Source organism: Mixophyes fleayi, chromosome 6, assembly GCF_038048845.1.
Source record: "Mixophyes fleayi isolate aMixFle1 chromosome 6, aMixFle1.hap1, whole genome shotgun sequence".
NCBI lineage: Eukaryota > Metazoa > Chordata > Amphibia > Anura > Limnodynastidae > Mixophyes > Mixophyes fleayi.
In genome coordinates this window covers 174,182,548-174,196,954 of record NC_134407.1, presented here as the reverse complement: position 1 = coordinate 174,196,954, position 14,407 = coordinate 174,182,548, and the positions used below count along the sequence as shown (strand labels likewise).

General features: G+C 40.0%; 1 protein-coding gene across 2 annotated transcripts in view; it reads left to right on the top strand.

Annotated features, from left to right (window-relative positions):
* The first annotated feature begins 715 nt into the window (after positions 1–715).
* GJC1 (gap junction protein gamma 1) overlaps positions 716–14,407 on the top strand; it is a 29,176-nt gene continuing 15,484 nt past the window's right edge. Inside the window, exons 1-2 of one of the 2 annotated variants that reach the window (XM_075177327.1) lie at positions 716–825; positions 11,821–11,877. The gene's annotated coding sequence lies outside the window, so the exon portion shown is untranslated. The remainder of the gene's footprint in view (positions 826–11,820; positions 11,878–14,407) is intronic. The other variant, XM_075177328.1, reaches the window with a different exon arrangement.

The window sequence follows — 14,407 nt, the reverse complement described above, 5'->3', positions numbered from 1 at the left end:
GGCGTGACATCCCGCCCAACATTCACTGCGAGCACAGCACGGAAGAGGGGGCCAGGGAGGGAGCCGAATCGCCAGCTGATGTGGCTGCATGACTGCAAGGTAAGTATTATTTATTTATTTTTGCAGAATTTTTTTTCCAGCATTGCCTCGGACGGGCCGCCTTGCCCGCAGGGCCCCTGCCAATTGTGCCCAATGGAAGAGACGGCCCTGACAGGCACCTTTAGAGTAATTAGCACTAGGTACTCATTTTAAAAGTTTACACTATTTCAGTTTAGACAAAATAAGTTGCAAATGTGAGGAAATGTGTTTATAACTTCTCATCCCAGGATTATTGAAAACAACTTATTTGTGCACTAAACAAAGTGATGCAACTTTGCGTCAGAACATTCATGAATCAATGGGTTTGCACATTTCTTAGCCGTATCCTCGTGCTACTAATTGTCCAAGAACACTTATACCACAAGATGCCTAACATTAAAAAAACAGATTATAGCTGTTCTTATGGCTGCTGTACACTGCTGACAGGTAACTTCATCTTATTCCACCTGAGGCTCATTATCTATCACACACACAACACGCTTGTTCTGTAGCCGCTTGCTCATTGGTGGAAAGGGGAAAAGGCGGCAAAGCTTGGAGCGAGCATCCTTCTATCGTCTTCAGACAGCGAGGGGCGTGTCTGCAGGGCGGTGACCGGGCGTGTCCGGGATGACAGGGGGCGTGGTCTGTACCGCCGCTGCAATGAGCAGGCGAGCGGTCCAGCGCTGGTAGTCTGACAGTGTTGGGGACATCTGGTCCCATGGGCAGCGGAGACAGCGGCCAACCTGAGTGAGTATTGGGACACTTCCCTAAATTATCACACACTGCACGGGGCAATGTGTACGGGACCAGCAGCTCAGACAGAGGCACGAACTCCGGAGTAACGGCTTATATATATCTACATACACTATTACACAGGGACCCTCATCCTATGGACCCTCATATAGAAACTATGAGCAGTGACAGCCCCAGAAGTGTAACTTCGTACAGACCCTTCAGGAGTAACAGGTCTGACATGAAATGCAGAAGCCCCCCAGGAGAACAATAGGGATATGCACACATTCCTATAGATCCTCTGGAGTAAAATAGGGACATTTACACCGTCCTATAGATCCTCTGGAGTAAAATAGGGACATTTACACAGTCCTAGAGATCCTCTGGAGTAAAATAGGGACATTTACAATGTCCTAGAGATCCTCTGGAGTAAAACAGGGACATTTACACTGTCCTAGAGATCCTCTGGAGTAAAATAGGGACATTTACACAGTCCTATAGATCCTCTGGAGTAAAATAGGGACATTTACACAGTCCTATAGATCCTCTGGAGTAAAATAGGGACATTTACACAGTCCTAGAGATCCTCTGGAGTAAAATAGGGACATTTACAATGTCCTAGAGATCCTCTGGAGTAAAACAGGGACATTTACACTGTCCTAGAGATCCTCTGGAGTAAAATAGGGACATTTACACAGTCCTATAGATCCTCTGGAGTAAAATAGGGACATTTACACAGTCCTATAGATCCTCTGGAGTAAAATAGGGACATTTACACAGTCCTAGAGATCCTCTGGAGTAAAATAGGGACATTTACAATGTCCTAGAGATCCTCTGGAGTAAAACAGGGACATTTACACTGTCCTAGAGATCCTCTGGAGTAAAATAGGGACATTTACACAGTCCTATAGATCCTCTGGAGTAAAATAGGGACATTTACACTGTCCTAGAGATCCTCTGCAGTAAAATAGGGACATTTACACAGTCCTATAGATCCTCTGGAGTAAAATAGGGACATTTACACAGTCCTATAGATCCTCTGGAGTAAAATAGGGACATTTACAATGTCCTAGAGATCCTCTGGAGTAAAACAGGGACATTTACACTGTCATAGAGATCCTCTGGAGTAAAATAGGGACATTTACACAGTCCTAGAGATCCTCTGGAGTAAAATAGGGACATTTACACAGTCCTAGAGATCCTCAGTAGTAACTTTTTTTTTGCCTGTTTACAGCTACATCAGACTAACAGAATAAGATCCCAGAGATTAGGGCAGCGCTTTGAGAATAACATAAGACAGCTATAACTCTTGAAATAAAACACAAGAAAGTGGACAGTACAAAACCATCCCCTGAAGCAGCCTAAAATTATAATAAACCAGTAATTCCCAATCAGTGTGTCAGGACATATGTGTGTAGCAGGCTGGGTGTGTTGCAAGAATTGATCATCAAAACTGTTAAATTGAAAATAATGCAATTGGGGTTAACCATAAACAATTTTGCTTGAACAGATGTAATTCAATTATTCAAATATTGTATTTATATATTTTTTTTAACACTGGTGTGTCATAAAACAATGAAAATGTGGGATTTGTGACAGCAGAATTGTCACCAGCACCAAAATGTAACGGCTGTTTCACAGCATGCATCTTAAACCCCTGGAATTGCAACCTGTAAATGACAAACCCTGAAAGAGTCACATCACACAGATTGGGACCATTGGGTATATTGAGCACCACTGAAATTAACTACATAGTCTTTGGTCTAACATCATGTACACAGGTGTTGTTACATTGCTGACCATGTTGATGATTGTGCTATAGAGAAGACATTTTTTTTGTCACGTGTTCCATATTTTATTGGATATCATTTTGTTTTCTAATTCTGTGTATTTTACAAGACAGCCTTACACGCTGAATACTTTATGATCTAAGTTGACGATGGTGCCTAAATTGGTTTTAGACTTTGCTTTAACCTTAAGTGTCATTGCTGTTGTAACCTGAATAGATTGTCAGTATGTGTTGCTTAATGGCCAGGGAGTGCATGTTGGCTTATGTCTGTCTGACTATTAAGGTAAATTGTTTAAATCTGCAGTACTTAATATTGTGACAACTCATTTATTTTTTTATGTAGGTTGAAATTTATGCAATAGGTTTATAATTAAAATGTCTACAAATGTTACACACAGTTTAGAAGGCTTTGGTTACTATATCTATCTATCTATCTAGCTATCTATCAATAATCTATTTATTTATTTTTTTGCTTTGAATTACATTACTAATTTAGTAATATGGTGCATTTTCCTTTCATCCAGTCTGTTGAAATGTGTTAAGCTACTAATGGAAGGAAATGTGGTGTTCCATGCTGATTGTGTTTGTTTATTAAAATACCTCCCAACTCTGACCCATTTCATTCAGGACACATTGATCTGCTGCTTTACCAATATCTAAATCGGCCCAAATGATTTCACTGTTTAAAAGAAACCAAACTGGGCAGAGCAATGTGACATGGGTCATGCAGGTCATCATGTTAATGCATAAATGCAACAAATACAGGCTAGCTGGAATATGCAAGCTGTTTGCTCCAGAAAGTGTGGGATGTATTTTTGATGGAAATACACACAGCTGGCAAATTGAATATTTCTAGGGTTACACATGGCATAAAATCTAGTAACCAGTGTCCCATGGCTGTCAAGTGAACACAACAAAGGGTTACTTTTCCATCCTCCAAGATGGGCCTACTGCCCAAAAGCAATACAATAAATGATTTTGTCCCCAATTGTAAGTGTGGTCATTCTTTGGATCTACCAAGTGGCATCTGCACGGATTAAGGCTCATTCAAGCAGGAGTGCGGCCGCATCTTGGGCAACCTTCATTGAGTTGCCCATTTTGTCCATATGCAAGACAAATGTTGTTCATCAACAAGATATTTTTCATGAAGCATTTTAGAAACGGCTGCAGCTACAGAAGCTTTCTTTGGGAAAGAGGGCTTATGTTCTGTTTCACTGTCAAAATAAAAACTGTACTGCTCTGCATATGTGTGTCCGCCTGGTGAATATCATTTCGATAAAACCCTTTCATTTGTTGACATGAAGAAAATGGAAAATTATTGCCTATTATTTCTGTAATTTTTGCTTTCCCTGTCTCACATTGTGTTGGCGCTACCAACCCTTATCATCATGCTAGAAACATGGAATGTATATCAGAAAGGCTTTGCTTTTTTGTTGCTTTTGGAGGAGGGCCTGTCCTTTTTTGGGATAAGAGAAGTTAACCCGTTAGTGTGACATGAATGGACTCCAGGAAAGGAAAATTGTGTTAAGTAAAGAAAAAAAAAAAAGATATTGAATGCAGTTAATGTGAAACAGAATTCCAGTGCCTTATTAATCTTTATCGCTAAGCCCAATCTTTCATGTATAAATGGTATATGATGCACATAAAAAGTGTATATATGAAATAAATGTAGTTCATGTGGTCCATTTGGCCTCCTGGTGAATGCATCATCATTTGGAATAAGGATCCTGGATCGCAATGGAGTTTATTTTGAACATTGGATGGGTTTTTAGATATTCTTCTTGCAATTAGCTCACTGGGATGACACCATTGGGGATGCAGTGGTGCTTCCACATCCACTTGGGATTGTACACAGATATTTAATGAAACTTGGACCTATGGAGATGTTCCATCTTGGACCTATATTGGTGAAGACTTTAGTGAATAAATATGACATTGGGTGGGCCTTAGACTTTCCTGAGGAAAACTGTGTTTCCAAGTCACTTCCATGATATGCTGAAAGAGCATGTCATTGCTGTAGAACAAAATGGGTTTCAAGGTGATAAAATCACAATATTCTAAGAACATGGCTGAGACTGCACAGTATAATGTTGTTTCTGCATTCTTCATGAGACTGATAGTAGGTCAGATTAGACAGACTTTGTGCACATCAAAGTTGCTGTTTATGCGCATTATCAGAGCTCATACACACTTGGGGGAAAACAGGTGTTTTGTCAGCGGTGCTTTTGACTTGAAAGACTGTTCGTATAAGTTCTTGTAGTTTAGGTAACTACTGGTGTAGCGTGCGAACTGCATATGCAAAAGCATATACAGGCTATGTGCTTGATATACATACAGTATACCCACTGTTAATTTGTGCTGTATGCATTTGAATGTGTCTGCAAATACATCCAGAGGCATGCAACAGAGAGCTTTACTTTCCCATTATTTTCAGTAGCCCATTCATTACAATAGAAATTCCAGCATGTAGAAACCATATTTAAATGAATGAGAGGAGCTTTGTGCTAAAATCGGTAAGTGTTGCTAGCACTATGCACCCTGAGCTGGTGCCCACTAAAATAGGTGGACAAGCGTGGGATCACTACTAAAGTGGAGACCAACTCTAGGCTAGGCAGGCTTGGCCAGTCACACCATAACAGGAAAACTTCCATGGGGTTTCTGTCTTAATGGCAACAAGTACCAACCTGACTCTAAATGCTGCGTAATATGGTAGTGCTATACAAATAGACAATAGAAAATAAATAGTTTAGGCAAAAACAGCATGTTCAGCAAGCAGACCGTTCCATTTAATTGAGACTATGGATGTGAGAAGAGGTTGCATATCTTCACACAAGTGAAAGTTCCACTAATGGTGCCGGCTTGCAATGTTCACTATCGGTCATTCCGCTGAGTTTATTTGTTGTGGCTTTTTTTGACAAATGATGCATTCATGAAACAAATAGAGACAAAAGCAAAAGCACAGATCCCCCTTCGTAAACTCATCCAGGAATTTGACAGCATAGTACTTATGCTGTTGTTGCATATTGTCAATAATTGTCTATCCAGATAAAACTGGGCACATTTGAGTGGAGTAAATGGAAAGCTGATAAAAGCGAAAACAGCATTCCAGTGAAATAATGCGGTATGCTTTTTAACATATATCACTGTGGCAGGCTAAAAGAAGAATCCTGCTAATAAACATTTTTCTATGTTTTTTTTTTCCCCCCCATCAGGCTTCCATTAGTGATTTATAATTGTGCACAATGTCATGGACTACCATGGTAACCACAGTCACATTGCAATGGTAAAGTGAGCAGAGAGGTTTTGGAACACCCTTCTCAGCTCTGTTTGCTTTATGTATTGTTAAATGCTTCCCTTCTTCCTACTTCTGCCTTCACATGACTTGCTGAGAGTCTAAGTGGCATCAGCATTTTTTGCAATCTTCATAGAGATTTTGAAAAGGAGATAATGATTTGTAGAAGGATACCTAGGAAAAATTACTATCAGATCCATACTTGAAAGCTACTTAGCTTGTTATTTTAGATAAAAAAAAACTTCTATGTGGTACTGCTGCATTTGGTTTTGGGAGGATTGGAATTACAGCTAAGGATGCAAATTAATTTGTCATATCCGTATATAGTGGAGAATATATATACTCCATGCTCGTGTAAACGCTACATTGAAAATCATTTCCCTTAGTCTCTGGGGTCATCACACTCCAGATAAAAACATACTGGTAGGATAATTGGCTGCTAACAAAAATTGACCCTAGTCTGTCTGTGTGTGTGTTAGGGAATGTAGACTAAGCTCCAATGGGTCAGGGACTGATGTGAGTGAGTTCTCTGTACAGCACTGCGGAATTAGTGGCACTATATAAATAAATGATGATGAGATAGATAGATAGATAGATAGATAGATATATATATATATATAATTAGATTGAGAACGGTAATGAAGATTTAAGATTCCAGGAATCCCTATGATTTTGAATCCGTACATTGCTGCCTAATATGGTACAGTATCTCCGCAGATTTTCTCCTTGCATCTATATGGGACATGAGGGAAATGAGCAGAGATATGAGTAATAAGTCCGCCTCAATGTGTTTCCATGGACTGTGGTGCGTCGCGCCAAATTGAATTCAGTGTGTTTTTATATAGGAATAAAGCATTTGTGTGATCACCTAACATTTATACATTGAAGCTTTTAAACCTTTTCATATTAAGGAGAAAATCGGTATGATCTACTTTATATGATCCTATTTTTCTGTTAAGATAAACATGTGTGCATGTTTTATTATTCACATGAGCCAACATTTTCTCTGATTATATGTACTTATTAATGCATGTGTGTGTGTGTGTTTATATTGTCACGAACACCCAGCCTGGCCCAGATACCACCTTAGTCACTTAGCGATGAATACACCTTTTCTGCCACCACAAAGGATTTATTATGGTGTGCTTACTTTCACTAGAACCACTTATTAATGTTTCACACTTAAATCACATACACATGTAGCATGAGCCTCCCTGGGCTTCATAAGTTTACAAAGAATCACAGAGAGTACACTAGATTAAATTTTATTTAATCTGAAAAATGTTTCCAAGGCTTAGTTACAAAAAAGTCAATAACAAGACATACAATAAATTGCACAAATAAGTTTCAGAAAATAAAATATGCCATAAAACCAGAGTCACTACTTACTAGTTAAGACTTGGTATGTGTGAAGGAACACAATTGAGAAACATGGGACATTTCAGCCTTGATAGACCCCCCTAATGAAAATGCACACTGTAATGTCTAAAGCAGAAGATTTTAAACCCTTCTTACAGGCTCTTCACCCCACCTTAGAGATTACATTTTCAATTAAGTCAGATTGATTCCCAAGATGACACCAAGCTTTCGAAGTAAATTAGCTATCACTAAGATATATTTTGGCACCTAAGAGGATCTCTCACCTCTGCTTGAGTGGCTACATGGTTTACAACTTTGGGGCTTCAAAACTCCTCCGAGATGCTTATCAACCCCGAGGCCTGGCTAATTTCGAAATTTCAAAAGGCTGTTGGTCAGTTGAACAGGTCACTTAGGTCAGTCAGCAAAGCATACTTGAGAGGTTACATAGGGACAATTTAACCTACAGAATGTTTTTGGAGTGTGGAACGAAACTGAATCACCTAGAAGAAACTCATGCAAACACGGGGAGAACATACAAACACCACACAGATGAGGCCTTGCTTGGGAATCAAACTCATGACCACAGTACTATTTTTTTTTATATATATATATATATATATATATATATATATATATATATATATATATATATATATATATATATATACATTAGAATTAAACTGGATATTGTACACAGTGGCCAAATTGTCATTCAAAATGCTGTTTGGTTTCACCAAGTATGTTGGTTGTTTCAGTGTGCATGAGTAATCAAACACATGTTTATCAATATATATTTTTTTTTTTTCTGCGTGCCATTGGCTAGCATAGAACATGTGTATGCAAGTAAGACAAACCATAAAAACTGATTATAGATACATTACACATTTAGAACATCTTGATTTATGTATTTAAATTGTATTTTTTTTAATATAAATTATATATTTTTAACCAACCATAATTTTTATAAATGATTATACTGTTTAGAGGTGTTGATTTATTTTATAATATCATTTTTTGTTTGTGTTCTGATGTTTCCTTAGATTGCACATATGCTTGTGCATATACTATAGTCTGTTAACCTTTAGGCAGAGCGTACTTCCGCAGATTCAAAATAAAACGTATTTTGAGATCCGCTTGGATTTGAATTCGGTCGGAACTATGTTCAAGCTCCAAGCTCTCTCTTTTTTTTTTCTTGAAACTGCAACTTGCTCACAAAATGTGTTCTGACTTGAATCAGGCCCATCGTGTTTATTGTGGAACATAGCATGACAACTGATTTTCAGAACGAGCCCTAAAACAGCCATTCCTCCCATTTCTGTCCAGTGGTCACTGCAGGAAAACTCTGTATAGTTAAACATTAGAGTAATAAGCTATGTAATATTGTGCTCCCAATGTAGTCCAAAATATCCACTAGTTATAAACATACTTTCTCAATCCTCTTGGGTATCCCCAAAGGTCATGCTTTTAGTTTTATTCATGGCCCAAAATTGTGGCAGACAGCTTTCAAACCGAACAACATGGGATTTATCAGAATTATTCCACAGGTAACTGAAGAAAAGATCCTGCAACCATTCAGACTTTAGTTTTATTTTGTCACCAGTACTTGAAAATGATAGCTAAAATTTGGTTAGTATGAGCAACACTGTGCATTCTGCACAGTTAGCTGTAAACCAGTCCCGCCATTTTGATTCTAATTCAGAAATGCTCAAAATGTACACATTTTGTATGCCTCTACTGTGAGCATACTGTGGCTGTAATTCAGAGGTAATATTGCCCACTGATAAAAATATGATGTAACAAATTTTATATGTAGTATAGAAGTATATGGGATCTCCTATGTGGAAACCCATTATCCAGAAAGAGAACTGTAGAGCCTGTTTAATCATAATGGTGTAGAGTACATGAAAACATGGTCACTAATTGTTTCTCCCAACTGCAGTGACTATGAGGAACTCTGCTAACCAATGTAATGAGTGAAATGCCATGGGCAGTGGTGGGGAATGATGCTGGTACTTTTTCAGTATAATTACCATATTTTAGCCATGAAATTGCAGAAAAACTCACTTATCTGGAAAACACCCAAGTCACTAGCATTCTGTATATTAGATGTCATACCTATATTTGGAAAACTACTACAAAGAAGCATGAAACATTGAAATAGAGTATGATGGAATATTGAGTTGCATGGAAACTTGCATCTCTGTGAAATCGTACAACTAATATTATACTGCAGGTAACAATACAGATTCTTTTCTAAAATGCCTGTTGGTTTGAGTGTTTTTTAGTCTAATTTGAGGTCCCTTGATACAAGCAAATGAGATTTATTCCAATGCTTTATTGATGTCTGGAGACCGCTTTTTGTTCAGATAGTTTGTGGGAATATTTGAATACTTTGCCCTTCCAGTAAGGGGATTCTGTGGAGACCTCTTCAACCAACCAGTGGTCCTACTGTTTTTCTAATTCATTTCAGTGTACATTTGTCTGGTAGCTTGCTAATGTACATACAGCATTACAGAGAGCATTTCTTTCATGAAATCCTTAATTTTTTCCTGGCAGTTAGGACAGAGCCAGTATGTCTGGCTATTAAAGTTACATTTCATTCTCCATTAATTGAATAATAAAAAGAGAAATGATTGTTTCATTCATTTGGTAAAAATGGGATGAATGTTATATGTTCTTTCTGTCTTGACTTACGTCTTCTTACAGGTTAGTAATATAACACGGGTATTTTGAACAGGGTTTAAAATAAAATCTGCACAATACTTGTTTTGAGCATTTTCCAATTGAACTTGTAGGATAAACAAGATCTATGCTCACTAACCTGTGCTGTGTAAAGATGGCTCTCCTGCTGTTGTTTCCCTGGGAGCCACCTCACAGGCAGCACAGGTGGGTCATTTTTCTCTTAGGAAGCAAGGATAAAACTTGGGAGCCAGCAAAGTCTTTGAGAAATTTGTTGAGTTCTGCATTAATACATTTTACTACATAAGGTAAATAAACATTTCAACCAATACATGTGCCTTGGGTGGGGAGAGGACCCAGTAGTGTGAAACAGGAAGTAAATGTTCCTGATTGTTGTTGTTGTTTTTTTTTTAATAAAGTTATGAACATTTTTCAAAAACGACTGTAAACATTAATCTACTTTTTGTGTTATGTGTGTGCCCCCCCCCCTCCCCCCCAGTCTTTGAGGTAAAGTGGAGCCTTCGGCTGACAGTAGAAAATCATTTGTATGGTTTACAATCACATCTCAGAGCAATTTTTTTTTTTGTAGCTTATTTAGTCACAGATGTTGATTTACTGCACATTGTTACTTTATGGAAAGGGATGGAAAAGTTTAGTCAGATGAACTGATAATTAGGGGGTTTTCCACTGACCCTTCTCTACTGTCACATTCGTTGACTGTGTGTAAAGAATGGAAATGTTGTTTGTGACAATATATATAACTAAAGTTAACCCTTTAATCCTGTGTAATTTCCTACATTGAATTATACCAGAATTGGTCACAATTCAGCAATATGACCATGCTTTTTGTGTGTACTGGTTTTGTTTTTGTATTTTTCAATAGAGGACATTTTAAAGGAAAATGGGCATATTTGACATACACACACATTTGTAAATAAGAATAAATGCTGTATTATTGAACAGTGCACGAGCATCAGCCTGGTAATTTTACTTCTACGTACATTTACTTTAGTGGCAGGGATTGCAACTCTTCTATTCACATGTAGCCAGGGCCAGTCCCTCGTGCCAAGGAATTTTGGGCTTGGGGATCTTATCTCAACTTGCAGGGCTTTGTACCCAGGGTTTAGTGCCACCTCCAAGATGAATTCTGTTCCATACGTGCAAACAATTTTGAAACCTCAGGTGGCTAGTGCAGAGGGGGTGGGGTGTGTGATAATAGCGCAATCCTTTCTCCGAAGACCAGCCCCCTGCTGTGCAATTCAGTGGCATCACGCAACGGGGCTAAGGAGACGCGAATCAGTAGTGAGGTGGGTGGGATCCAGGAGGGAGAGTAGGCAAGTATGCTTCAGTGAGGGTTCTGGCTGCACTTTGTGATATGGTTTTTCAACCCTAATGTCCAGATTTGAAGGGCTCCCCGGAGAGTGTAATGAAATACTGCGCGCAGCTGAAGGGACGTGGCGGGCCACTTGAAGGGACGTAGTCAGCCCACGGAATAAAGTTTTTCTATTTTCTTTTAGCACGTGTTCATTATATAAACACTGCTGTAACTGCTCAGTGCTGAACTGCTTCATCCACTTAAACTGCTTTTTTCAAATCCCCCTCCGCCAGCATCATGTCATATCAGCCAGGCCTTTGAATGTTTAAAAACAGAAGCTCAAGTGTAAGTAGCAGTATAGTACTGGTGAGCTACAGTGGCACTTGTATAATTAAGTACCATTTAAATAAGTTAAAAAAAAGTACGTTATATACTCTCTATATTTAAATATTTTTCTTCTGAAAGGCTATAGTTTAATCCTAAAAATAAAAACCATTATATACGGTATGAAACCTGAATCAATGAATGTAATTTTTTTTTTTTCCTCTATCTCTTCTGTCATCTTCTCCTGTACAGCTATGAAAGTGGTGCAGGGAGTCCAGCCTATAGTCTGGTAGGGGAGAATAATGGCAGGTGAGTTACAGAAGCTGGGGGTGTCTAGCAGAAGGCAAGAGAAATGCGTTGGCGGGCCAGTGGCAGCATGGTGTTACTGGAAGCAGGGAGGTGAAGTATGGCAGCCAGGGTACCTGGAAGCAGGGAAGGGAGTGTGTGGCAGCCAGAGTACCTGGAAGCAGAGAAGGGGGGTGTGTGGCAGCCATAGTACCTGGAAGCAGAGAAGGGGGGTGTGTGGCAGCCAGAGTACCTGGAAGCAGGAGAAGGGGGGTGTGTGGCAGCCAGAGTACCTGGAAGCAGGGAAAGGGGGGATGGTGGCAACCAGGGTACCTGGAAGCAGGGAAGGGGGGTGTGGCAGCCAGAGTACCTGGAAGCAGGAAAGTGGGGGGTGTGGCAGCCAGAGTACCTGGAAGCAGGAAAGTGGGGGGTGTGGCAGCCAGAGTACCTGGAAGCAGGAAAGTGGGGGGTGTGGCAGCCAGAGTACCTGGAAGCAGGGAAGGGGGGTGTGTGGCAGCCAGAGTACCTGGAAGCAGGGAAGGGGAGTGTGTGGCAGCCAGAGTAACTGGAAGCAGAGAAGGGATGGTGTGCCGCAGCCAGAGTACCTGGAAGCAGAGAAGGGGGGGGGGGGGGGGGGGGTGTGACAGCCGGCATGCATGGAAGCAAGAAGTGGAAGGGCGGCAGCCAGAGTGCCTGGAAGCAGGGAAGGGGGGTTGGGGTGGCAGCTGGGATGCTTGGAAGCAGGGAAAGGGGAGACTGTGGCAGCTGGGGTGCAGATATATTAACACATAAACAGCATATTAACCCTTTACATACATATACACCAGTCCCCACATGTTTACTAAAAAAAACACACACTAATCACACTTACCTTATCTACTCCTCTGTCTGCTCCCTATTCCTTCTCGAAGGGTCCTGAGAATAGTGGGGAGGAGAGAGGAAAGAAAATGGAGGCACCAACAGGGAAGTATCAGGTATCAGGAGAGGGTCCAGCCAGCAGGAAAACCTACAGTGCAGGGATTGTGTAGCTTAACCCCCTCCTGCAGAAACAAGGAAGAGGAGAAAGTTTCTCTTTCCTTAATGCCTTCCCTGGCAGTCCATTATCTGAACACCTGGAAAGGTATATGCAACCATGCCTCCAGCACCCCTGGCACTGTGTGGGGCGTAACTAGAACTTTGGGAGCCCATAGCATAGGCTAGAGCCTTAAAGGGCCATCTGCCTCATCTTTCTGCTCTAATCTCACCAATCCTAAAGAAACTCTCAACGTAGCTTTTCTCTCCAATACCACCCTATTTCTCTGCTCTCCTTTGTGCCTAATCACTTGAGGGCACTTCTCCATATTCATCTTCCTGGACCTCTCAGCTGCGATCGACACTGTTGAACACCCTCTTCTCCTTCATTTGGCTTTCATTACAAAGTTCTTTCCTGGTTCACTTCCTAGCTATCCAACCACTCCTTCAGTGTCACATTCTCTTCCCCTTTACTACCACTATATGCTGGTGGTCCCACAAGGCTCTGTTCTTGCAAAAGAATTGTTCATTTGACCAGTTTGGATGAAAAGCTGTGGAGACCTATTAATATCTATTTAGTAATATAGTTGATGAGAGTGAAAAAAGACACCAGTCCATAAAGTTCAACCTATTTTGGATCTCCTGCGATCCCTCACTTATATTTCAAATTGATCCAAAGTAAGCAACTGCCAATCTGTTTCAATTGTGAGAATCCCCCCAGACTCAATATTGCAGTCCTATTTTTACTTTATATCCACTACTATCCTTCATTTTAATTTGGCGTAATCCTGGACACACTTTTCCGCTAAAAAAATGTCTAACCTTTTCTTAAACATATCTATTGAATCTGCCACCACAACCTTCCCTGACAATTCCATATCTTGACTGCCCTTACTGTAAAGAACCCCTTCCTCTGCTGGTTTTGAAATTTCCTCTCCACTAACCTTAGGGGGTGACCACGTGTCCTGTGTATAGTCCTTGGGGTAAAAAGTTTCCATGAAAGTTCTCTGTATTGACCCCTAATGTATTTGTACATAGTAATCATATCTCTTCTTAGATGCCTCTTTTCTAAAGTAAACATGCCTAAACTGGCTAACCTTTCCCATAACTTAATATCTCCATACCCTTTATCAATTTTGTCGCCGTTCTCTGAACCCTTTCTAGTTCCAAATTATCTTTTTTTTTTTATAGAGTGGTGCCCAGAACTGTACTGCATATTCAAGATGAGGTCTTACCAACGATTTATACAGTGGCAAAATTACACTGTCTTCCCTTGCATCTATGCCCCTTTTTATGCATGCCAGTACTTTCTTTGCCCTTGCAGCTGCTGCTTGACATTGAGCACTATTGCTAAGTCTACTGTCTACGAGCACTCCCAAATCCTTTTCCATTATAGATTCTACTAAATTAATTCCATTTAATTTATAGATTGTGTTTTTGTTTTTGATCCCTAAATGCATAACCTTACATTTATCTATGTTAAACCTCATATTCCATTTGGCCGCCCAATCCTCCATTTTATTTAAGTCCCTCTGTAGAGAAG